Here is a 24,499-nt window from a genome sequence, read left to right as displayed (position 1 = left end):
GCACACAAGCTGCACACTTTCCCCTTGCTCCCTGATTGTCAGCAGAGTTCTGGGTATGTGCAGCTGTAGCCTCCTCAAAGGGCACGAGGAGGAGATACGGGCTAGGGCAGTCGGGGTGTGGCTAATTCACTTCAAATGAACTAGTGGGAGGGCCTTTTCTGTCATGGAGAAGAGTCCAGCCTCTTTGATGAAAAGAGAAAGTTGCCCTGAATGGGTTGAACAACAGGAAGGAGAACTCGCTTGGGGATCTGTCAGGTGGAGGTCCCACCAAACCAGACCAAGCCTTGACCAGGACACTTGGACACCCCGAGAGGCTGCATGTTTAGTGACTCCACAGCACTGGATTTTTTGCTAAATAAGCTGAAATTGTTCATTTTGCTTTTTTAGTCTGAACCAAGCAGATCAAAGCCTTGGTCCTCCCCCAGTGTAAGCTGACCAGAGGAGATTGGTTCTGAGCCAAAAGGCAGGTGCGCTAAAGTGTCATATTTCTCCTTGCGTTGAGTCTTCCCCACAGTTTCCAGTGCCAGACGCTATAATCCTAGGCCACCTTCTGCCAAGACAAGGAAGAGGAGAAAATGCCAGAGGCTGGAAGAGATCTGAGAGGAACATTTGGAATTGTTTTAGTGTCAAGGTTAATTCTTGCACCAAGATGAGATTGAAATGAATGAGGATGGTGAAGAGCACTGGTCCAGGCACTATAATCACTTTCTACAGAAAGAAAAAGGAAACAAGAACTGTCTGCACTTGGGGAGAGGCACAGTGATGTATGGATCCTACATCAGCGGGAGGTTCCTTCAACGTAGTCCCACACAGCCCTGGTGTTATGAGACCTTTGGATCCTACACTTGCAAGACACGCCAACACTTACACATGCTGGGTTAGAGCAAGATGATTGCTATGCCCACACACAAACAAAATAATCAGATTGTGAGTCCTGGTTTCGTTTCCTTGCTTCAGCTTTTCCTTGTATTTTATCTTACAAAATTGAAAACAGCCCCCTTTGCTTTAGCCAATTGCACTTTCCCCTCAGCTTGAGTGGTTTTTCTCATCAAGAAAATCCTTCTAGTGCCTGCAGATCCTTCCTGGCATGAGACAAAAGATAAAAACCCCTTGTTAGAAAACACACATGCACTGAGAAACCAGGCAGCCTTGCGGGATCCCAGCAGAACTGTAGCCCTTCCAAGATGACAAACAGGGCTTTGTTCCTTCACATTTGAAAACATTCTGAAAACAATGCTCCTCCCCATCCATATAAAAACCCTTTCCTCGCACCCAACAAAAGGAAGACATAATTAACCCAACCTCACAGAGACTACAATGGCATTTTAAACAGTAAAGTGCAAGTCACATGCATTTAGTAACTAATTATTCCCCCTACGCACACACCCAACTGTATTCCCTAAAAATGTCCACAGAACATTGACAATTTGTGCTAGCCAGGGCTCTCGGAAAGGAGTGAAAGAAAATAGTTCTGAGCAAAAAATAAACCTGAGAGTAGTCTTATCAAAAACTTCCTAAAAACACAGTGTACCAAACTCATTAGTCTGTGGTAGAAATGCCCTTTTGAACTCATTTGACTGCATTCACTTTCACCTATATGTTGCATATAAGCCGACAGCTACTGCAGGAAGAATGTAGTGGGAGCCATCGATATTTGCATACCTGTTAAAACACTATCCCTATCTTCACACCACCCAGGGCGTAAGTAGCCATTTTCCAATAAGCAGCACTACACACACATACTCCTGCTGCAGTTGGAAATTCATTAACAGCAATGCCACAGCTTCTCGATGGCATAGAAGACACTAAAAAAGATCTGTTGCCTCTTGTTCAGTCTCTCTCATCATCTTGCAAGACACTCTGGCTTCTTCAGAAGTAGGAGTAAGCCTTCCCCCTTTTGGCTCCAGTAATACCGCCCTGGATCTACCCAGGTAAGAAGCAATTCGTAAGCACTCTTGCTACAGAAGACATGTGAATTACTAAAGCTAGTGATGTAATAGTCAATGCAACCCCACTCCAAAAAATATCCCCCAGCATGCTTCAGTGACAATCAGTGCACCTCGATGCCATCATCCCCCGCGAGGATTAGGTAGAAGTTTTCAATGGTAAACACCCAAGTTGTAGGTTACACAGCTCTGCCCTTCCCAGCTCTCTCACAATGCTGAATCAGCCTAAGAAGAAACTAAACTGGGCTGGACTTCAATGGAATTACAGCAGGGCCCAGGTCAGCCCTTGATCTTAAGCTTCTTGTAGCTGATGTTGCTGTTAATTAAAGTACTGAGGATGGTGAATAATGTTTTCCTCCATCCACACATGGCAAGAGCTGATACCATGCGGTCCGTTCACTAACAACTGACAAAGGGTTTCACTCTTTCAGGCTGCACCCACAAAAGAGCGACTGAAAAACAAAATGGCCCGGTTTCACCTTGACACTATCCTTGTGCACACAACACTTACCACGCAACCAAGACAGACATCCCTCAACATTCAAAAGTGATCACCCTTCAGACCAAAGCTAAGATGCCTCACTGATATAACCAGTTGGCAATGCTTCATGCATTTTTTAAATGCAATAAAATACTCTTATTCTGCAAACAATCAAAACTAATCTCTTTACCAATTGACTTTCAGCAGAAGCATGATATTTCACAAATAAATCACATTGGGCTATGATGACACGTGAAAGGTAAGGAGTGTTATCAGTTCCTTCCTGCCAACACAGCACAATGTGCAGCAGGCCTCAACTGGTATATTCGTTTAGCCCAACATGAAGGCAAAACAGGGCTCTACCCACTTCTAGAAAGTAAACCAGCTGCTCAGTATGGCCTTGCAACGAAATAGGATTACAGTGGCCTGGAAAACAAAATAAACCCACAACATGAAGGTTATGCATAAAATCATAGCAAAGATCCTTCTTCCCCAGTTCTCTACAGAGAAAACCTTTATCAACCCCTCTCTGTTAAAGTAGAAACACAAAAAGATATGTACATTAGTCCCATGTACCTCTGTCAATTTTTTTCCTCGTGCCTTTAGTTGTTTACTGCAGCCAACTGCAGAGAAATTACAGTAGCTTAACTCTCCAACTCCCTCTAAAGGATTAATCTTCCAGTGAGCATGCTCACGCGAGATCTTTTTTCAGCCGTTGCATCCATTTCATGAAGTGAGGGCTGCTGCAGACATGAGGAAATGCCATTTCAGGACTACATGCCACATTGAATAGCCCCATAAACAAGTGCTAATCCCTTTCTGAAGTTCTAGCAAGCGTCTCTGACACGCCCTACCTCCAATGACTTTAAAAACCCTCTGCTTTACATGCACTTTCCTACATTTTTTACAGTGGTTTCCCTACAGAACACATAGTTGAAATGTCTGCTCTTGACTTTGTCCTGACAAACTGGTGGAGGGTGCCTCTAATGAAGCTACAGTCAAAAGAGCTCCCTTTCTCTAGCAGTTTTTTCCATCTTATCATTTCTTGGCTCATCTCTGCTTTTTTACAAAGGGCAGAGAAGATGTGACGAGGGAAGTGTTTTTATTCAAAAGGAACAGCTTTAAAGCTATGGTTTTCAACAGCGCAGCACAGTAACAAACAGCTCCCAACAAACACATTAAACTCTACAGATTAAAGGCCAATGCAAATGAGGATTTGCTTACTGGCAACAAACAAGACAGTTGGAAATAATCTTGTCCACTCATTCTCTGGCCATCCTACCTTATATCACAGTAGCAGCAACTTAATTCCCTCTCCCTCACTCTATAGCCCTGTTCCTCAGTCAGCTTTCTTCGTTAAAATGACAACATTGCAAGGGAACAACAAAGACTTATCTTGTGTTTTCTTCCATTTTAATCTTCTTGTATCATCATTATATCAATATATCCTCCTTTGCCTCTTCATCTATTTTATATCCAGTTAATTATGCTTCACAGCCAAACACCCCCTCCCATCATAAAATACTCATATTTCAGAGTTGTGATTGCTGCTTCAATCTAGACAATTTAGGGAAGAGGTTCTAATCAAGTGTAAATCTGGATTAACTGAACTGAACCCAGTAGTATGAGATCAGATTCCAGCCCTCAACCTTCCCCACTTGATATTAAAAATCTAAAATATTTTAAAGACTGTTACATTCTTAAAATATCACAAATCTCATTTTCTTTTTTAAACTATTCCTACGAAACTGCACTAAAAATCCAAAATGTCAGAGGAGTGCTAAATAAGGGTTGTGTGTCCTTTTAAAAATGTACACAAAGCAGAAGGACAGCATCCATAAGGAACGATGAACACTTGGTGACAGTGGTTATTTTGCTCTGCTATCACCTAAATAGAGTCACCCGCAGGAAGGAAACCTCTGTTACCATGCATTAAAATAGATGTTTTGTTTTATTTATAAAGTGTTCTAACTGGTTGGTTTTGATGTGTCATAGCACAGGCTGTTCAACCATCCTTCCCTTTTCCATGATTTTGGGATTTAGTAAATTGACGGCTGCATTCATCCAGAAAGGTGCTGAGCTCCCTCAACTCCTATCAATATCCACAGGAGTTGAGAGCGCTCTGTATGCTGCAGGAAGAGCTTACAATAATGCATAATCTGGCCCGGAAATGCAGAGAAGGAAAATCCCAGACTCGAAAGCAGGCAGAAAATGATTTTGTTCTGTGCTTCCTCCATGGCATCAGAATTACAGCTGAACACAGTCGGGGAGGTCAGATATGGTGTCGTCCTGACCCGTTGCTCCCAATTTGGAAATGAGTCACACTCCTTGAAAATTTATACTTTGAAGATTGATTGCTATTGATTCTTCTTCAAGCAAACAGTCCATGCTGGCAATCCATCAATAATAAGCAATTACTCGACAGCCTCTTATCTGCAGATGCCAGCCCAGACAACTCGATTTGCAGAGGCAATGGGTCAATAAATCAAAGCCCTTCTCAATTTTAAAATACCAGCATTTACAAAACCTGGTTGAACCTGGCTGAAGAGAGCAACCAAGCCAGTGATATGCTGGCAAATGAGCAAATCTGTACCTAACTAACCTACCAAACAAGCTGATTATGGCTGATGCTGTAAAATAAGCCCAGGACGTGCCTCATTTTTCACTGGCATCTCGTGAAAGCTTTAGTTGGGTGTGGAATGGACGACACGGGGAAGGAAACAAAACCTCTCCCCTTGGAATAATTAGTTGCAGAGCAAGAGCAGAATAAAGTGGCTCTTGTTAAATGTTCACCATTTATGCTTTAATCGCTCTGACGCATTTAACTCTTGAGCGGCAACCCAGAGCCTACTGCTAAAAGTGTGTGTCATGGCACCAGGCCAACCAAACTCAGGTATTTTTCTCTTCTGCAGCAGTGCATTTCAATCCAATAAAATCAATATTCCAGTTCCTCTTATTGGAAACTCATTTCTCTGTTCTTCCAAGTCTCTCCCTTGCTTCAGCACAAACCATTGACACTAACGGGGAATTACAATGGTGCCACCAAAGTAAGAGAACCAGCCCCAGGAGACCCTGTCACGCTATCAGGTGCCGATGACTTTGAAAAGCCCCCCCTGGGCCAGACAAAGAACAGGGATGGTTTGTATAATTTGTGGGGCACTAAGCCACTGCCAAGAGCGCTTAGTACAATCCCAGACCAGGATCTCTTGGTGCTGAAGCTGTATAAAACACATCCATTGGTGCAGTGCCTAGCATAATCCATTATTAAGGCCCAGCGATGCTACCACTGTACAAATAATAATTGTTACTTTCATTCTGCTCCTGTTACTGGAGGCAGTGAGACCGTTTCCTCTCTGCCAAGTCTTACTGCATGAGAGGAAGTGGGAAAGCTTGCCATTTCTAAAGTGGGCATGGAATTTGCCCCCCCACACACCAAAAAAAAAAAAAAAAAAAAAAAAGGCGAGCCCAAAGAAGCACTTTATGAGTAGGACCAAATCTGCAGTACACCAGCAGCCCCGCTGACTTCCACGGACTGCTTGGATAATGAAGACGAAAAGAGATTTGGGGCTTCATGTTACTCGCATTAGAATTAATAGAAAAATTACCACTAACTCCAGTGGAAGCAGGCTCAACCCCTTCTTCCATACTAGAACATATATTTCACTGCGGCATCTTCACTGAACGGGGACACCAAAATTCCTCACCCGATAAAATGCAGGCATTGGGGGGGTCATACCTTGTGGCCTCAATTTTAAGTGACTTTCATAGCTGTGGGAAGAATGTCCAGGTGAAGATGGTGAGACAAAGCAAGTGAGGTAGTATCTTTAATTGGGCCAATTTCTGCTGGTGAAAGAGACACGCTGTCGAACTTACACGCAGCTCTGCATTAGCGCAAATGCATCTTTCACCAACAGAAGCTAGTCCAATACAAACTATTACCTCACCCATCTGGTCTCTCTAATGTCTAGGGACCAGTAAAGCTACCACAACACTGCGAACAGGTGCAGAAGAGGAGATGATTTAACTGTATCATTTTGACTGAATTCACTTGATGGAGTGGGTTATATATTGTGAGCTGTTATAACCAATCACTACAGAGCAGGGACTTCACCCATTTACTACCTGAATTCTTTTTGGTGTTTTTTCCGTCATTGCTTAGGACAACATGGCTGTGTCCAGACTCAGGGGTTTTTTCGGGAAAAGTAGCCTTTTTCCGAAAAAACTTCCCCTGCGTCCAGACTCAAGCCGCGTTCTTTCGAAATTAAATCGAAACGCGGCTTTTCTTTCGATGGCGGTAAACCTCATTTCACGAGGAAGAACGCCTTCTTTTGAAAGTTCCTCTTTCGAAAGAAGGCGTTCTTCAATGTAAATAGGGCTTCTTCGAAAGAGAGCATCCAGACTCACTGGATGCTTTCTTTCGAAAAAGCAAGCCGCTTTTTCGAAAGTTCAACGTGCAGTCTAGACGCTCTCTTTCGAAAGAGGCTTGCAGTCTAGACATAGCCCATGTCACTATGGGAAGGCATGCCAAAATCAGCAAGGATCTCTCTTCCTCCTCTTATCCATAAAATTGCAGCAGATTACATCTACCGCACCTAACCTTGTCTTTTTAGTTCAGTACTCTATATGATGGCAAAGCATGGAGGAACATGCAAAAAATAAAAAGGCATTTGTCTTTTTATCACTGTTTCATAGCAAGCCACAAAATGCCAGCCCCGCAGACAGAATCCCACAAACTGCAGAACAGCAGCAGATTCCTTGGTTAGATGATCAATCAAAATAATTTTCCATAAAACCTTCCGTTTTTCCAAGGTAGAACTTGCTGCCTTTTTTCTAGGGAAGATAAGTGAATGACAAGTCAAGACATTCAGCCTCTCTGGGTAAGTGCATTCGCTGGATGTGCAGTCTGCAAAATGGTTGATAATGCCGGTAATTTAAGGCATTTGTTTCCTGATGGCGTGAGTCTGTCAGGTACAAGGCCTCAGTCTTCCATGATTTACCCCAAGAGAAATTTGGAGCTATCCATTCACAGCTGAGGCAGCAATATTGGTTTATCTATGAGTATTTGGTTTGAAGAACTGCAGGCTGTAAAGATACTCCATTCATACTGCCAATGCGCTTGTGACTCTTTCGTGAGGGTGTTCTTAGCCACCTGTGATGTGCTTCCTTCTTTTAAAATCAGCTCCATGACCACTGGGATCCATTCCTCTTTGGGTTTGGACAAGCGGTCACAGCAGTGAATGCTCTCTGGGGCGGAGGTCAGTGACATAAAATGGGAACAAATGGCTTCTCTAAGAATAAGATAAAGTCCCCGTGCACTGCAGTGAATATGACTTGGCAAAAGGGGCTGGGTAGGCTTTAAAGGACTCAGTTCCCCACAGCCCTGAATACTGTGTGGAGGGTGTGAAACACCCTCCCTGATATAAGTGAGCAGACAGCTCTGAGTTGGCAGTGATTTGCATCCACTCTGCCTAGGCACAAGGCCAAGGCCAATGCATTTATCTCCTCCATGTGGTGTTAGTAGGGGTCCAACCACTAACCACAATGGATTTGATGAGGCTGATGTCAATCCTGATGCAGCTGATCAAGCAGAAACACACAACCCCCGTGCGATGTGACAGCATGGTTCTCCATAAGGTGAGCCCTCCTTATCACTGCTCTAGGCTGTTCTGCCCTCAGGCACTGCAGTCTCCGTGATGCATTCTGATGTGCTCAGCCTGGACATAGCATCGTGGCTTGAAACACTGATAGCTGGTAGCGTATATACGGGTGCATCGGGTGGGGATAAGCAAACTGGGTTTTGTAGTGAGTAATCTTTGCAGAAGGAGGCTTCATGGAGGCATCCCTGATAGGACACTTGGGGTTAGGTCCAAATCCAGGAAGAGCATTAGGCAGGGGAGTTAATACTAATCGCCCAGTGAGATATGACGAGATCTCAACTACCTACCCAGGGCTCTTCCATTATTGGGGTCTCCTAACTGCTTGCATGAATAATGCAAGAACCCTTGTAGAACCCTCATCCTGGCTCGGGACCTGCTTATTGCTGCTGCAATCATCCTCAGAAGACTGGACTCAAGATGCACGTAGGCAGCTCTAACTACAAGGATTAGTATTGGGGTGTTTTATGCTGTTATATGATCCGGTTACAGCTTATTGCCAAAATCAGCCCACTGTAGTTGTGGGTCATTGTGGCATGTCATCTGAGATAAAGGTTTGGATTCTGGAAAAATGTGGAAGAGAGGGATGACCCTCCAAATCCCTGGATGTCATACACCCCTTGGGGACTTACTGTTCCGAGTCTGGCTGTGTTCTGTCTTGAAAGAGAAAGGGAAAGGTTAAGTGAGATGTACCCAGATTATTCTGGCAAGTTACCCCCACCCACACACTGCAGAGGAAGGCAAAAAACAAAACCCAAGGGTCACAAGGGGTTTAGCAGAGTCTAGGAAAGGCAAATACTTTTGCACAGAAGTCTAAAAACAAAGCTGGAGGCTCACTGAATAGAAAGCTATCCATAGCTCAAGCTAATACTCTTATTTAGCCATTCGACAGCCCTTTACATTTCAAAGCACTACATGCATGTTACCAAACCACCACTAACAATCTGGCCAGCGATGGAGGCAAGTAGTATCCCCTCGCGCCCCCCCCCCCCCCCCCCCCCCGCCCCAATCTTAGAAATAGAGGCAGAAAGGTTAAGTAAGTTGCTCACAGTCATGGATTAGAAACCAACCAACTGCTTAGCACTGGAAATAAGACAAAAATGGTCAAATTGCACAGCCTTTAGCAGCCGCCTCTCTCAATGCAGCCAGCCAAGGGGGATTCAGACCCAAGTAAGGACTGTAGGATTTGGCCCTAAGTTTTTGACATCTCCTGATCCAAAGCCCATAGAAATCAGCGGAACAACTGCCTTTGTCTTCAGTTGGCTTTGAATCAAGCCCCTCTAGTTTACTAACAGTACACGGGCCCTTCCTAGTGTGTTTTAGTGCTCACGTGTACGATGCAGTGAATGTACAAGGTGTCACATGGGGTGGAAATCAGGCCCAATGCTCCCAAAGCCTCACAGCCTGAGGCCTCTCAGACACCATGCTCCAGGAACATCTCTTCTGCTCAGCAATGCACATTTTCCCCAGTATACAAAGGGAACAGGCTACCGGTTGGCCTCCAGCGCTGGGGGCAGGCACTCAGCTCTCCTATGGATTAGACAGACATTTCTCACTGTTTCAGCTGAATGAGTGAAAATCCATGCGAAGACAACAACTGACTTGAAAGGGAGTGAGAAAGAAAATTCACTCAAGGATCTGACTGGATTTCAGCCTGGTCTCCACATAGCAGTTGTATTCATGTAACTGTTTTGGTTAGGGGATGATTTATAATGAAGTATTTATACTGGGACAATGGCATTATATCAATATGGCCTATTCCCACACATTACAGGAATCAGTTGCACTAGTACAACTGGCAAAACTGCATCCACACTCAAAAGCTATGTGGACACAAGTCTCCAATCTGTACTCTTCATTCATACTCTTGCCATATGCCTCCTAGTCATAGACCCTTACAATCCTACTCTGACATTTCATCTGGTGGTCCCTACATCCAACCCAATACCTTGTGATTGAAAGGTAATCATTTGTTGCTGAAAATACTCCCTTAATAGGCCAGCTGGCATTCAAATTCACAGTCCCTAATTTAGGAAGTGGGTATTTTAGCCATTAGGCCACTGGGTTTTAGTGTTCTCTATAGGCCTGATCCAGTGAGTAAGAAGGCCTGGGCTATATCTACACTGCAGGATTTTTGCACAAGAACAGCCGTTCTTGAGCAAAAACTTGTGGAGCATCTACACTGCACGTGCGTTCTTGTGCAAGTAAATTTACAGTAAAGTGTCGGAAAAGAGGGCTTCTTGCGCAAGAGTTATTCCTCTCCCCATGAGGAATAAGCTTTCTTGCGCAAGAAGGCAGTGTGGATGGGCAACTGGGGTTTCTTACGCAAGAAACCCCTTGGCTAAATGGCCATCAGAGCTTTCTTGCGCAAGAGACCGTCCACACTGCCATGGACGCTCTTGTTCAAAAGCACATCTTTTGAGCAAAAGCACATGGCACTGTGGACGCGTTCTTGCACAAGAATTTTTGTGCAGAAACTCTGGCGCAAAACAGTTCTTGCGCAAGAAGCCTGCAGTGTAGATGTAGCCCTGGTGTCCACCTACAACTTGGATCAACCTAGCTACAAAACTGTGAAAAAGTTCACACCCTGAGCACTGCAAATTAGTCTGACCTAGTTCCCAGTGTCAATGTGGCTAGGTCAATAGAAGGACGCTTGGACCTCTCCGAGACGTGGCTTACCTACGCTGACAGAAAGATCTCTACCGTCGACCCAGGCAGTCTACATTACAGCAGCAAAGTTGCGGTGCTAGAGCTATGCCGCTGTACTGGCTGCAGTGCAAACATGCCCTAGGCACATTCATGAGTGCTACCCAAGTGCCTAAGTGCCTGCAAGATCAGGCCATGCCTGCCTGTCACTGTAATGTATTCATAGGGCATGAAACTCAGTAGCATGCAGGAAAGCCCCATGCCCACCCAGCTTAGAACTACACTGTAGCATCTGGTTAGAAATACCGTGCTCTTCATTCACACTTTCAGCTGTATTTTCATCAGACATAATTGGCCAGAGACAGGTCACATGACTCCGTCACAAGTACCATGCTGTGCTGATAATATAGGAGATAGTTTACAAGTGACATAGGGTCCCTTATCGGATAAGAGGCTGCAATTGTCACAGAAGGTGACCCAAGTATCCACTGGGGAGGGTACACACTGTAATTGCTTCCCCAACATCCTACCCGCCCCAGGTGCCCAGCCAAGAGGCAGCATTCTAGTGTCAAGGAAGACAGTCATCACAGCTTGCAAAGTTTGCACTGGGACTGCACGGGAAGGGAAAGAATAACCCAGAAAATGACAGCATGTAGATGAATACACCATTAGCTCTGAGATCAGACTGTGGACAACATCACCCTGAAGTTCCTGGGGCAAAAAAAATATAAACAGTGTACAGTGTACAGCTGTAGAAAGAATCTGGGGAAATGGTTGTGTTGTGCCCTGAAAATCCGCTTACAAAACAAACAGCGACTCCCAAAGGTGGCCTGCTTCTGACATTCCCTGAATCAACTGGGAACTCGTCTGTTCTCCCATGTGCATTTGCCATCCCAAACAACTAACGAATACAGGGACGTTAAAGACTAGTCGACTATCTGGTAAGCATTTGCTTATCAGATAGTCTTTTGACTAGTCGACATTCCCCCCCCCCCCCCCCCGCCCCTTGCTGCCTGTGTGAGATAGAGGCAGCGAAGGGAGAGGAAGGGAAGAAATTAGAGATCAGCTGTGCAGCGGCTGCCCCTTTAAAATGACACCTCCACGTTTCAGAGGGGCAGCCGTGGAGCCTGGGTTCCGGGGAAGTGCCGCATGGAGCCCGGGATCAGATGGGGAGTCCCTAACTGACCCCAGGCTCCACTGCCTCTTTGAAACATGCAGAGGTGGCCTCTGCATGCTTCCAAGAGGCAGCTGCCATAGAGACCAGGGCCAACTGAGTCTCCAGCGGACCCCAGGCTCCTAGCAGCAAGCAGTCCCACAGGGGACTCTTGTGCATTTCAAAGCAGGCACACCACGTGTAGCCGGAGTCAGCGGGACTTCCCGCTGGCCCCGGGCTGTACGCGGAGTTCTGCATTCCTCCTTTGAAATCTACAAGAGCCCCAGCGGGGGCTCTTGTAGATTTCAAAGGAGGAATGCGGAAGTGCCTGTGAACTAGTCGATGGAAATTACATCCACCACTCAACTAGTCAATTAATTGCATTTTAACAGCCTTAAGCAGGAAGAAAACAACCCACCATGCAGCCAGGCGCTCAGGGAGTCTGCCTGCCTGCCACTGCCGCAGCTATTCCACTCCTAGAAACCCCACAGCTGGGAGCCGCCAGCAAGCATGTCTGAGCGCCCCTTAAAAGGGGAGGGGACAGCGGGTCTTCATGGACAGCCCCCACGCCCAGCACCATCCTCACACCTCCCATTGGCTGGTTCCCAACAAATGGAAACTGCAGAGACAGTGCTTGGAGGGAGGGGCGCAGGTCTCTGTGAACTGTCAACACCCACAAGCACTGTCCCCACAGCTTCCATTGGTTAGGAACCGAGCAATGGGAGGCGTGAGAATAGTGCTGGGAGTGGGGGTTGCACAGGGAGACCCGCTGCCCCCCTCCTTCCAAGAGGCGCACAGAAACACACTTGCCTGTAGCAGCTGGGGGGCCTCCATGGCATGCAGGCTTCCTGCCCAACTGCCCCGCTGTACCACGGGCAAGGAGCTATGTATGGTAAGAGCCTCCTAGCCAGGGCCAGAGGCTGCACCTCACACCCCCTTCCAGACCCCAATCTTCTGCCCTAGATCTGAATCCCCAAACTTTGTCTTAGACCCCGTCCCAGGTCAGAATCCCTTCTTGCATCCAAACCCTGCATTCTCTCCTCCACCCCACCCCTCCAATAATATAACAGAAAAGTGCAGCCCATGATCAGTTACCAACATTCTTGGGGTGTCTCCCCTGCAAAAATGATTGCCCACTCCTGAGCGGATGGGTGACGGTAATCTAACATTGCCTTGCGGAGCAGAGAGCGCCTTTACCTGAGTCAAATATGTCTACTTTCTTAAAATGCTGTGTTGAGAATAATAATCCCTACACGCAATTTAACTTGCTTGCATTACAGAGTATTACTTCACAAAAGAAATACTAAAGAAAGGGCCAGCACAAAGCCTTCCTCAGAATAAGACTTAACTAAGATTTGGATCACTTACCTTACCCTGCACCCCCATCCATCACACTCAATTTCAAGGCAATGCAAGGGAGGGTATGTCTACATTAGCCCCCTAGTTCGAACTAGGAAGGCTAATGTAGGTATTCGAAGTAGCAAATGAAGCCCGGGATTTAAATATCCCGAGCTTCATTTGCATCTTCCCGGGCGCCGCCATTTTTAAATGTCCCTTAGTCCGAACTCCATGCCCACGGCTACACGCGGCACGGAGTAGGTAGTTTGAATTAGGATCTCTAATTCGAACAACCGTTACTCCTCATGGAACAAAGACTGAGAATAAGTCTTAACTAAGATTTGGATCACTTACCTTACCCTGCACCCCCATCAGTCACACTCAATTTCAAGGCAATGCAAGTAACTGCAGATGTTAGAGCACTTAGAAGAACATAAGAACAGCCGTACTGGGTCAGACCAAAAGTCCATCTAGCCCAGTATCCTGACTGCTGACAGTGGCCAGCACCAGGTGCTCCAGAGAGGGTGGACCAAAGACAATGATCAAGCGATTTGTCTCCTGCCATCCCTCTCCAGCCTCTGACAAACAGAGGCCAGGGACACCATTTTATCCCCTGGCTAATAGCCTTTTATGGACCTAACCTCCATGAATTTATCTAGCTTCTCTTTAAACTCTGTTATAGTCCTAGCCTTCACAGCCTCCTCTGGCAAGGAGTTCCACAGGTTGACTACACGCTGTGTGAAGAAGAACGTTCTTGTATTAGTTTTAAATCTGCTACCCATTAATTTCATTTGGTGTCCTCTAGTTCTTCTATTATGAGAACTAATAAATAACTTTTCTTTATCCGCCCTGTCCACACCACTGATGATTTTATAGACCTCTATTATATCCCCCCTCCATCTCCTCTTTTCTAAACTGAAAAGTCCCAGTCGCTTTAACCTCTCCTCATATGGGACCCGTTCCAAACCCCTAATCATTTTAGTTGCCCTTTTCTGAACCCTTTCCAAGGCCAAAATACCTTTTTTAAGGTGAGGAGACCACATCTGTACACAGTATTCAAGATGTGGGCGTATCATAGTTTTATACAGGGGCAGTAAGACATTCTGTATCTTATTTTCTATCCCTTTCTTAATCATTCCTAGCATCCTATTTGCCTTTTTGACCACCACTGCACACTGTGTGGAAGTTTTCAGAGAACTGTCCACGATAACTCCAAGATCTCTTTCCTGATTTGTCGTAGCCAGATTAGCCCCCATCATACTGTACGTATAGTTGGGGTTATTTTTTCCCAATGTGCATTACTTTACACTTATCCACATTAAATTTCATTTGCCATTTTGTTGCCCAGTCACTCAGTTTGGTGAGATCTTTTTGGAGTCCCTCACAGACTGCTTCTGTCTTGACTATCCTAAACAGTTTGGTATCATCCGCAAACTTTACCACCTCACTGCTTACCCCTTTCTCCAGATCATTTATGAATAAGTTGAAAAGGATTGGTCCCAGGACTGACCCTTGGGGGACACCACTAGTTACCCTTCTCCATTCTGAAAATTTACCATTTACCATAAAAGAGACCAGCTTTAAAGCAAGAGCAGATTTAGACCATAATTATAGTAGACCTGGTGGTCCGTTATAATTTAAGTCGTGCATTGGTGCTCTGCTCAGGGCTGAATTTCAGCTATATGAAGCTGTGTAATGCACAATTTTGACATCTTTGGAATAAAAGGAAGTACAGTAATTCCTCACTTAACACTATAGATATGTTTCAGAAAATGATCGTGTTAAGTGAAAACGTGTTATGCGGGGTCAATTTTCCCATTGAAAATAATGGAAAAGGTGAGGATTGCGTTTCAAGCGGTGGTATCTGTTGGGACGGGGACATAAGGTTGGGGGAGAAAGGGGACTGGGTTACAGCAGGGAGGGGAGGTGTTTGGCTCTGGGGAAGGGAAGGGGAGGAGAGGGGAAGGGGATTGGGTTGGGAGTATGCCACTGCTTCCAGCGAGGGGAGGTTGCCAGGGAACAGCGCAAACTGCGAACCCTCCGCCATTTTGCAGGGAGGCGGGAGAAGCCCTGCGCAGCCGCCAGCAATGGGCTGGCTGGGGAAACCCAGCCGCCGGCTTGCAAGCGGGGGCAGAGGAGAGAGGGCAAGGCGTCCGGCGAGGGGAGTCAGCGGGGAATGGCACAGCAAGCGGCGAACCCTCCGCCGTTTTGCAGGGAGTTGAGGGAAGTCCCACGCAGCTGCCGGCAACGGGCTGGCTGGGGAAATCGTGTTATTCCGGGGACAGTCGTGTAATTCAAAAAACGTTCCCTAAAAAAAAATCGTGCTATCAAAAACGTGTTAAGCAGGCACGTGTTAAATGAGGAATTACTGTACTGTGAACTCATATTAGGGCCTTTATTCTATGCAAAAAGGTTACTCTGACCAATGGCGCACAGCCTTTTGCAATGGTTATGGTCTTTGGATACAACTATCTTGTACACTTTGAAAGAAGCATTTGAAATTAAATAGCTAATTGAGCAGTGCATTCAAAGTGACACTTTTCTATACATCATTTCTCCAGCTGCCCTGGAAAATCACTGACAGTATTTCAGAGCTAATTCACGAGCGAGGGGGGTTAAATAATCAGTGTTAAAAGGGGTATCCAATGTGTCATAGTCATCATATTTGCAAGGGGGGGCTATTTTTTAATATATAACAGAAGAAGCCAATGAACGTATGTAGCTCTTTTCGCCTTCAAAATGCTTTGAAGACATAAACTACCTTATCCTCACAGAACCCCTCTCAGGCAAGGCTGTATTATCATCCCCATTTTACAGAAACACCGAGAGATTTTGGCCAGCATTTTCAAAAGAGGACTCTAAATTGGATGGCTCAGATTTTGGGTACCCAAATTTGGACACCGAGAGCCTGCATGCAGAGGTGCTGCATTTCTGCAGCTTCTACTGGCCCTGATCAGAGTTGTGAATGCTGAGCACTTTTGGAACTCAGGCCCAAGATGTCTCAGCCAAAAACCGAAGCTCATAAAACCAGTGATCCTCTGCAAAAATTTCAGCTAAGTGAGACCTGCCATCAGCTGCCGAGAAAGGCTGACTAATACATAACAAAAATAATACAAGTTGGACCTCTATAATCCGGACTCCCCTTGTCCGGCAACATCTGTGTTCCAGCATCTCCGAGGGTGCTCCCGGGGATGCACAGCCACCCTGCAGCTACCCCGAGCACTCCTCCCTCATTGAATTCTGGCCCCTTGTGGAGCACCACAGCTGGGAGCAGCAGCGGGCCCGGCACTGACGTCCAGTGGCCCGGCAAATTCCCTGGTTCGGGACTGATCAGGTCCCAAGGGTGCCAGGCCAGGGAGGTACAATCTGTAGTAGACAAACAAAATAACAAATAAAAATAATGGTTTGCACTTGTATAGCGCCTTCCATCTAAGGATCTGAAAGCAATTTAGACATATAAATGAATTAAGCTCCTCTGCGCTCAGTTACCATAGTAGAAATATCCCCATTTTACAGATACAGAACGGACGCAGACACAGTGATTAAATCACTTGTCCCTCATCACAGAAGGCGGCTAGGGCAGATCAGAGCACAGATCACAGCTCTGCCCGGGGCCTGTCCATGCCATAGCCACAAGACAGTGCTTTTTCCCCATTAGATCAGACCATAGGACATCATGAATCCCAGCTCTCTGCCCATATCACTCATCCACATCTTATAAAGAAGCTTTTGAGTGACTTGCTTAAGGTCAAACAAGGAGAAGACTCCTGCTAGTGTCCACAGAACTACAAAACTGATACTGACACCAATTGAAAAATACACAGATCTGGACTTGTAGATACAGCAATAAATAAATCCAACTTATTGGCATAAAATAGAAAATTCCTAGAAAACAGTGTATCACCCCCTCTTCTCCAAATGAACGGCTGCTGTCCATGCATTGCTGAACGTTCAGACCCTGCACTACGGACTGCCAGGGTAGGATGAGTTTGCCACAGACTAAAGCAATGCAAGGATGATGCAAGGTCAATTAGCAGAAACGTTGCATTTAACAAGTCAACTAATATATTTTGGACACAGCTGCTTTTCAGTTGAGAGAAATTCTAAAGCTCATAATCAGGCTCAGCCAACCAGATCTTCCTTGAAAAGAGAAAATGATCAAACTTTGTTATAAATTGCTGGATGCTTACACGCACTAGGGACCAATCCTACTCCCACTGAAGTCAATAGCTAAGCTCTTATTAGTGTCAAGGGTATAGGATCGGATCCCAGGAACATTTTTAGTTCACTGTTCTGCCCTTATTGCAAGCCTGGAAATACAATCCTCCATCCTCAGGGCTCTGCCTGCACACAACTCCCTGATAGCTCTGCATGGCCCTTAGTTCTCTGCTCGTGCATCTCCAGTCACAGCTACTGACCAGCCCTGAAGCTCCCCATCTTCTAACAGAGAGAAGACAAATGTGGGTTTCCTTTCAGTGCTAAGAAGCATAGTCAGCTTATCAACATTTTACTTCCTGTACAAAATACAGACCAGAAGTTCTTGAGGAAGCACACAGTTCCTGCTCTACACTTGCAAAGCACAATTTACACTGCTGTAGAAATTGTGTTTTATTCACAAGATAGTGGCAAGAAAATGTTAATCAATGGCCAGCAAGGGGAGGAACATTCTCAAATGCCTTTACATGGACTCCCTGCTTTGGCAATGAACAGTGGCAGCACTCGCACTGCCATCGCAGAGCAAGCTAAGCCATATAACTCATCATCAAAACAAGAGGGGAACCACAGGCCTACATGTCACTGTTTGTTATCCTTAACAAAAAGGATATTGTGGCATCAAGTAGTAATTATAGATCGCTCCATTCTCACTGGTGATGAGTGAGCTTCTGTCATTTGAAAAAACATCTGAAGTCTTTATGAGTGCTTCATATCTGAATTCGTGCATATGCCCCTTGCATCTTCTGGCTTGTAGCTTAGGTGATGCAAACTTGCCCATCATCTCTTTGTGATCTTTTCCTTTCTAACCAGACTGCATAGAATCTGTGACAATGGTACAGCAAGATGAAGTCATTAACCCTGGGTGTATCCACACTGCAAAAAACAGTATGTACTTCACTGAAGTTAGCAAATTCAGGTTAAAATAGCAATGAGGACACATTATTTGGCTTTTAACTTGCGTTAACAGCTCAAGTTCAACCCACAGGCTTTAGCTCGAGTTGCACACCTGAGTTAAAAGCTGAGTTACATGTCTTCACTGCTATTTTAAGCTGAGATAGCTAATGTGGGCTAGCACGCCTGAGTTAAGAACCCACCTTTTTCTGCAGCATACATAACCTTAAACGGTAAACTTTTGGGGGGCAAGAACGACCTCAGTGTTACCTTTGTGCACGGCACCTAGAACAGAGCCCTCTAGCCACTAACACAATAATAGTAATAGGGGGCATCTAAGTTAATGCAGATGCAAAACCAAGCGGTATTTTAATCCTAACACTTTGTTAGACATTCTGGTGTAATACCTCATGGGGGGTAGGGACAGTGCAAAAACATGTCTTCAAAAAGCTTTCCAGCATTTTCAGTCTAGTAACAAAGACTTTGGAAAGAAATAAAATCAATGGGCCATGAATGATTAAAACACTTTGCTATGTAACCATCACGCTGCAACAGGAAAGAGGCTGGGACTGTTAGGAAACCAGCCACGCAGCTGTGTCACCAGGATCTAGGGTATCCTGTTTGGGAGAGGATGCTATCGAAGCTGAAGCTGACAAGCTGATTCCAAAAGTTCAGTGCGCCCATATTTGCGCTGAGAATGAAGGAACAAACTCACACATTCGCCTCCATTTCAAATGACATAGCCAGAGTCTATACGAGGGATGTAAGCAACTAGTCGACTACCCGATAAACCTAGACTTATTGGGTAGTTGAATCAATACTTAAAAGTTGGTTTCCCCCTGCAACTTCTCCATGGGGGGCGGGAGGGAGACAGAGGTACAGAAGGGGAAACGGTGCGAGCCGCGACTGAGCAATCCCAGCTCGCGCTAGGTCCCAGACACTGTGGCTCTGATTTTTAAATGTAGTAAGAGCCTGGCAGTTCTTACTACATTTAAAAAGCAGAGCTGCAGCGAACCCTCTTATCGACTAATCGAGTAGTCGATGGAAATTACATTGACTACTCAATTACCTTCCTAAGCACTATTTAACATCCCTATTCTATATACTGTATATTCTTCATGGACTGAAGCATAAGAGCACAAGAACAACCAGACTGGGTCAGACCAAAGGTCCATCTATCCCAGTATCCTGTCTGTCAACAGTGGCCAATGCCAGGTGCCCCGGAGGGAGTAAACACAATAGTTAACCCTCACATGATCCCTTCCCTGTCATCCGTTTCCAGACACACAGAGGCTAAGGACACCATTCCTACCATCCTGGCTAATTTACCTCAAATGTGCTGAACATAAATTTGCTGGCCTGCTGGTGCTGCCTGCTCAGGTTTTATTTCAAAGAGTAAAACAGACAAATAATGCAACCTCTCTCCTCTCCTCTCTGAAAACACATGCACCCCTAGGACACCCTGCATGCCACGAAGGGTGAAAGGCTTTGTGAAAGCTTCTTGATAAAACACAGGCAGCACACCCCTGTCTCAGCATTGTCGTCTGCACATGAAGAGATAGTAGGAAAAGTCAATTTGCACCTGCTTTCGTAGGGGGGTGAGATCCACTTTTTAAACAAATGTTAGTTGTTTATCCTCAGTGTTTGAGGGAACAGTTGAAATATTCCAGGTGAAGTCTCCAAACCCTGTAAGACCCTCCAACCTTTTAAACCCAAGATCACTTTTTAAATGACAGACCAAGCCAAGATCTACTGCCCCGCCCCTTCCTTGAAGCCCCACCCTCTCTATTCACCTCCTCTCCATCATTTGCTATCCCCAATCCTTATACTGCTGCTTTTTCCAACATTTGGCCTGTCTAGACTGGAAGCCCCCTTATTCCGCATGGAAAGAGGAATATAGGGGTGACCAAAAGAGCATGTTTGCTCTTCCACTAAAAAAAGCAGAAGAACAAACGCATCCCTGGATGCAAAAGAATGTTTCTGGGATATCTCCAGAATCCTGAAAAACTCCAGCCGTACCCTCGCTGGGTTGAGACAGGATGTGTAGGCTCTGGGGTGGGAATGAGGGATTTGGGTGTAGGAAGGGGTGAGAGGTGCAAGCTCTGGGAGGAAATTGGGATGCAGGAGGAGGGAACGCTGGCTCAGGGAGGGGGCTCCAGGCCGGGCAGTGTTGGGGTACTAAGCAAGCCACAGGCTTGTGGATGTGAGGGTGCAGGAATTTGGGATGGGGTATGTGAGGGGCTCAGGGCAGGGGGTTCCAGTGTATGATAGGCTTAGATAGGGTCTGGGGGAAGGGGGAGTGCAGGAGTGGTTGTGGCCAGATGGGGGCTTGGCCTCAATTGGGGGTTTGTTGGCCAAGCTTCATTTTTAAATAAATACTATGTCAAACACAAAAAGTTTCTGCATTGTCTTTATTTATGAAAAGGGCAGGGAACCTGTCTTGAGTCAGGGGTCACTGACCCACAGAAAAATTAGTTGGGAGCAGGGGACATGGTACTGGGGAAGGGTGCTAGTGGGTGCTGGGGCAGGGAACAGGGTGCCAGTGGGGGCAGGGTTCTGCGGCTTGGGGCAGGGGAGAGGGAACAGAGTGCCAGCAAGGGACAGGTTTCTGCAGCGGGGTACAGGGTGCCAGGGGGTGACAGGTTTCTTCAGCAGGGGACAGGGTGCTGGGGGGGCAGGTTTCTGCAGTAGGTGGCAGGGTACCGGGGGGCAAGTTTCTGCAGAGGGGGGACAGGGCAACAGAGTTCTGTGGCTGGGGGAAGGGAAGAGGGAACAGGGGGGCAGGAGGGTGGGGACAAGGTTCGGGGCAGGGGAGAGGGAACAGGGTTCAGGGGCAGGGTGCCAGTGGGGGCAGGGAGTCCCCTACACCAGCCTTGGAGGGTAGCCTCCATTGCATGCTCCCTCTGGGGCCCACCTCCCCCGCCCCCACGGAGGAAGGAAGCCCCGTCATGCACCTCCGCCGGGCCTGACTCCCCCCTCCCCGCCGAGCAGGGAAGCCTCCGTGCGTGCTCCCTCCGGGGCCAACCCCCCCCCCCCAAAGGAAGGAAGCCCCGTTGTGCGCCTCCCCCGAACCTGAATCTCCCCCCCCCCCCCGTGGAGCAGGGAAGCCCATGCACACACCCCCTCCAGGCCTGAGTCCCCCCTCCGGCAGAGAAGGTAAGTCCCAGCGCGCGCCTCTGGGTACTTACCCGGTAAGTTCCCGGAACGCCAGGGAGCTGGGGCAAGGAAGCAGCTAGCGCATTTCCAGAACCCCCAGAAGTGATGCGCAGCTGTAGGACTTCCGTCCACCCCACGGGAAGTTGCCACTACCTCCATTGTTGCTCAAGGTAGGTAGTGGAGCTTCTTGCGGGTGGGGGAAAATGGAGGGCCCAGAACGCCTCGCGATCAACTGGTCGAGGCCTCAGGATCGACCAGTCGATCGCGATCGACTGGTTGGTGACCACGGCTGTAAGACATTTGCTTATGTACAACAAAGGGGAAGACTGTTATAAGCACCAAATTTTAGCCCAACAACTTGGCTGTCTTAAAAAGCACCTCTCCCATTCCAGAGACCATGAGGGGAATTCCACATGCAAGGAATTCAAACTCCTTTAATATTTTGAACGCAGACTAATTGACACTGATTATAATTTACCAGCATCTGATTTAAAACTCCTAATATCTCAGGCACCAATTCAGCAGCCTGTTGCTGGTGCTTCTGTGCAAAGTATTTGAAATATTGACTTAGTTTATCAAAAATTCATAATGCCCTTTAATTAACACTTTATTCAGACTCATAGTCTATGTTCTAGTCATCTGGACATCTTTCCTTAAATAAATTATAGGGCAATAGGACACCAGATGGATTTAGATAAACCAATCAGTGTCCATGCCACTTTGATAGTATGCAATTTGTAAGTCCCCTTGCACAGAACAGGACCCTCAAACTTCCTTCCCTATTAGAGGGAGGGAGGAAGGGAGGAAAGAAAGAAAGAAAGATTCTTAGTCACATGACTCAAGGAGCTGGGACTTGAAAAAAACATTAAATATCATATGACTTTGCAACACTGCAAATTTGTATTTTACTATGTTACCAACTCATGTGTTAAAATAAAACTTGCCCTCCCCACACTAGAGCTTTAAAATGTGTTAAAATCTAAGGTAATAGGTTTTACAAATACACCTTGAGTCGTAGTCTAAACAAGGCATTTCTGTTCCATTCAAATCATTCAAAGGCCATTAGCTCCTCACTTAGGTCCCCTCATTTCAGTCCTGGGTGTCCATGGCTCTCTGTATTGCCCAGGTGAACAGATTAATTCTGGCTGCTCTCTACTATTCCTTCTCCACACTTTGAGTCATCCCCGTGTCCCCTTCCTTTTTTAATTAAAGTGCAACCACAAATGAGCACATCACACCCCATGCAGAATCACTGGGTTCTTGCACTGTGCTAAAACACCCCATATCAAAACTCAGCTGTCTGTCTCTAACATCACTGGCATTATAGCCGTTTAGCACCAATATTACCTCTATTTATTCAGCTCCAAATTTTGTGCTGATGGTTTTGGGTGCTCGATCCACTGTAAGCTCCAAATCCTTTTCCTAATCAGCATGTTGTGCTATCTGCCCTGAGAAGCAATAACCCCTTTTCCTGGAGATAACCCTAGTCCCGTGGTCACCAACCAGTAGATTGCGATCTACCGATAGATCTCAGGGGCTCTAAGAGTAGCTCTTGAGCCCTCTCTGAACTGCGCGCCTGCACAGGACATTTACATTAGATTTCCTCATTTGAGGAGCAGCTACTCACCGAGCAACAACACAGGTGAGTAGCTGGGAGGAATAGTGGGAGCTGGGAGGTTGGAAGGGCTGAAACACCCCAGCCAGCTGACTGTGGCTTTCAGCTGAAAGAGGCTGCCCCATGCTCCAGCTGATCGGCGGCTTCTCCTCTGAGCCTGCCCACGTGGAGCTTGGTGCACCCTGGCTGAGCGCCATGGCCAGCTGGCTGGGCAGCCACTTCTCTTCCCTCCAGCCCAGCTGCCCTGCACTCAGCCCAGGGAGGCTGCGTCTAACTCCAGCTGTGCTGAAGCAAGCTTCCCAGGCTGAGCGCAGGATCACAGATGCCCATCTGATGGACTGTATACTGACTAGCAATCTCAGACTACAACCCAGACTTCAAGACACTGGCAGATACTGTTCAGTCACAGGTGTCACACTGAGACTTTGTTATTGGAAGAAAAAAATATATAATTATCAATACTTCATTTTAGATTTACAAAATAGAGAACAAAATGTATAATTGTAAATGCTTCATTTGACATTTAAATAGCATGCATTAAAAACAGACCACTTATTTCATAACTATAAATGTGATTTTACTTTTATATATTGCATAATTAAAAAATAAACTGTTTAACAGAGTGTATAAGGGCTGGGGATAGCAAGTGATGGACAGGAGAATAGAGCGGACGGGGCTTCAAGGAAGGGGCGGGGCAGTAGATCTTCGCCTGTTCTGAGACTTAAAAAGTGATCTTGGGTGTAAAAAGGTTGGAGACCACTGCCCTAGTCTATCCAAGTCAATCTGATTCTGGTTGCCTCCCTCCACTGCACACCTGCCCAGCTGTCCACCTGCAACTTTCCTCCCTTTATTGTTTATTCCCTGTATCATACTTGCTCATCTTGTTCAGTAGTTATCTGTGTGTTGTCAGAGCTGCAAGGAATCCTCTGCAATGTGTCATCCCAAGGAACCAAACTACATTTAAATTTAGACTCCGACAAAACCATGTAATATAGCAGCAGACTGCAGGATGATAAAAAGGGGTCTAGGATATAACCTTAAGAACGTAAGCACTTCTCCTGAAAGAATATTTCTCACTTGTTGGAAGATTTCTCAGTAAGGATGTTAAAATGCGGTTAATTGACTAGTCGACAGAATTTCCATTAACTAGTCCACTAGTAGATAGAATTTCCATTGACTAGTCGACTAGTCAGTAGGAACTTCCGCATTCCTCCTTTGAAATGTACAAGAGCCCCCACTGGGCTCCATGTTCTGCTGCATGCTGCTAGGAGCCTGGGAGTCCCCAGCTGACCCTGCTAGGAGTCCCCAGCTGACCCTGGGCTCCACAGCAGCTGCCGCTTTAAACTGCATGGAGGCAGAGTTTTAAAGGGGTAGCCCTGGAGCCCAGAGTCGGCTGGCCCGGGC

General features: G+C 46.3%; 1 protein-coding gene across 7 annotated transcripts in view; it reads right to left on the bottom strand.

Annotated features, from left to right (window-relative positions):
* EHMT1 (euchromatic histone lysine methyltransferase 1) overlaps positions 1-24,499 on the bottom strand; it is a 178,925-nt gene that overhangs the window by 144,976 nt on the left and 9,450 nt on the right. Inside the window, exon 1 of one of the 7 annotated variants that reach the window (XM_075905439.2) lies at positions 3,004-4,088. The exons of 5 other annotated variants lie outside the window; for them this stretch is intronic. The gene's annotated coding sequence lies outside the window, so the exon portion shown is untranslated. Of the gene's footprint in view, positions 1-3,003; positions 4,089-24,499 lie in introns of those variants that run through there. One more of the 7 variants, XM_025178510.3, reaches the window with a different exon arrangement.

Source organism: Pelodiscus sinensis, chromosome 23 (genome assembly GCF_052426305.1).
Source record: "Pelodiscus sinensis isolate ZL-2025 chromosome 23, ASM5242630v1, whole genome shotgun sequence".
Taxonomy (NCBI): Eukaryota; Metazoa; Chordata; order Testudines; family Trionychidae; genus Pelodiscus; species Pelodiscus sinensis.
This window is presented reverse-complemented; position numbering and strand designations above follow the sequence as displayed.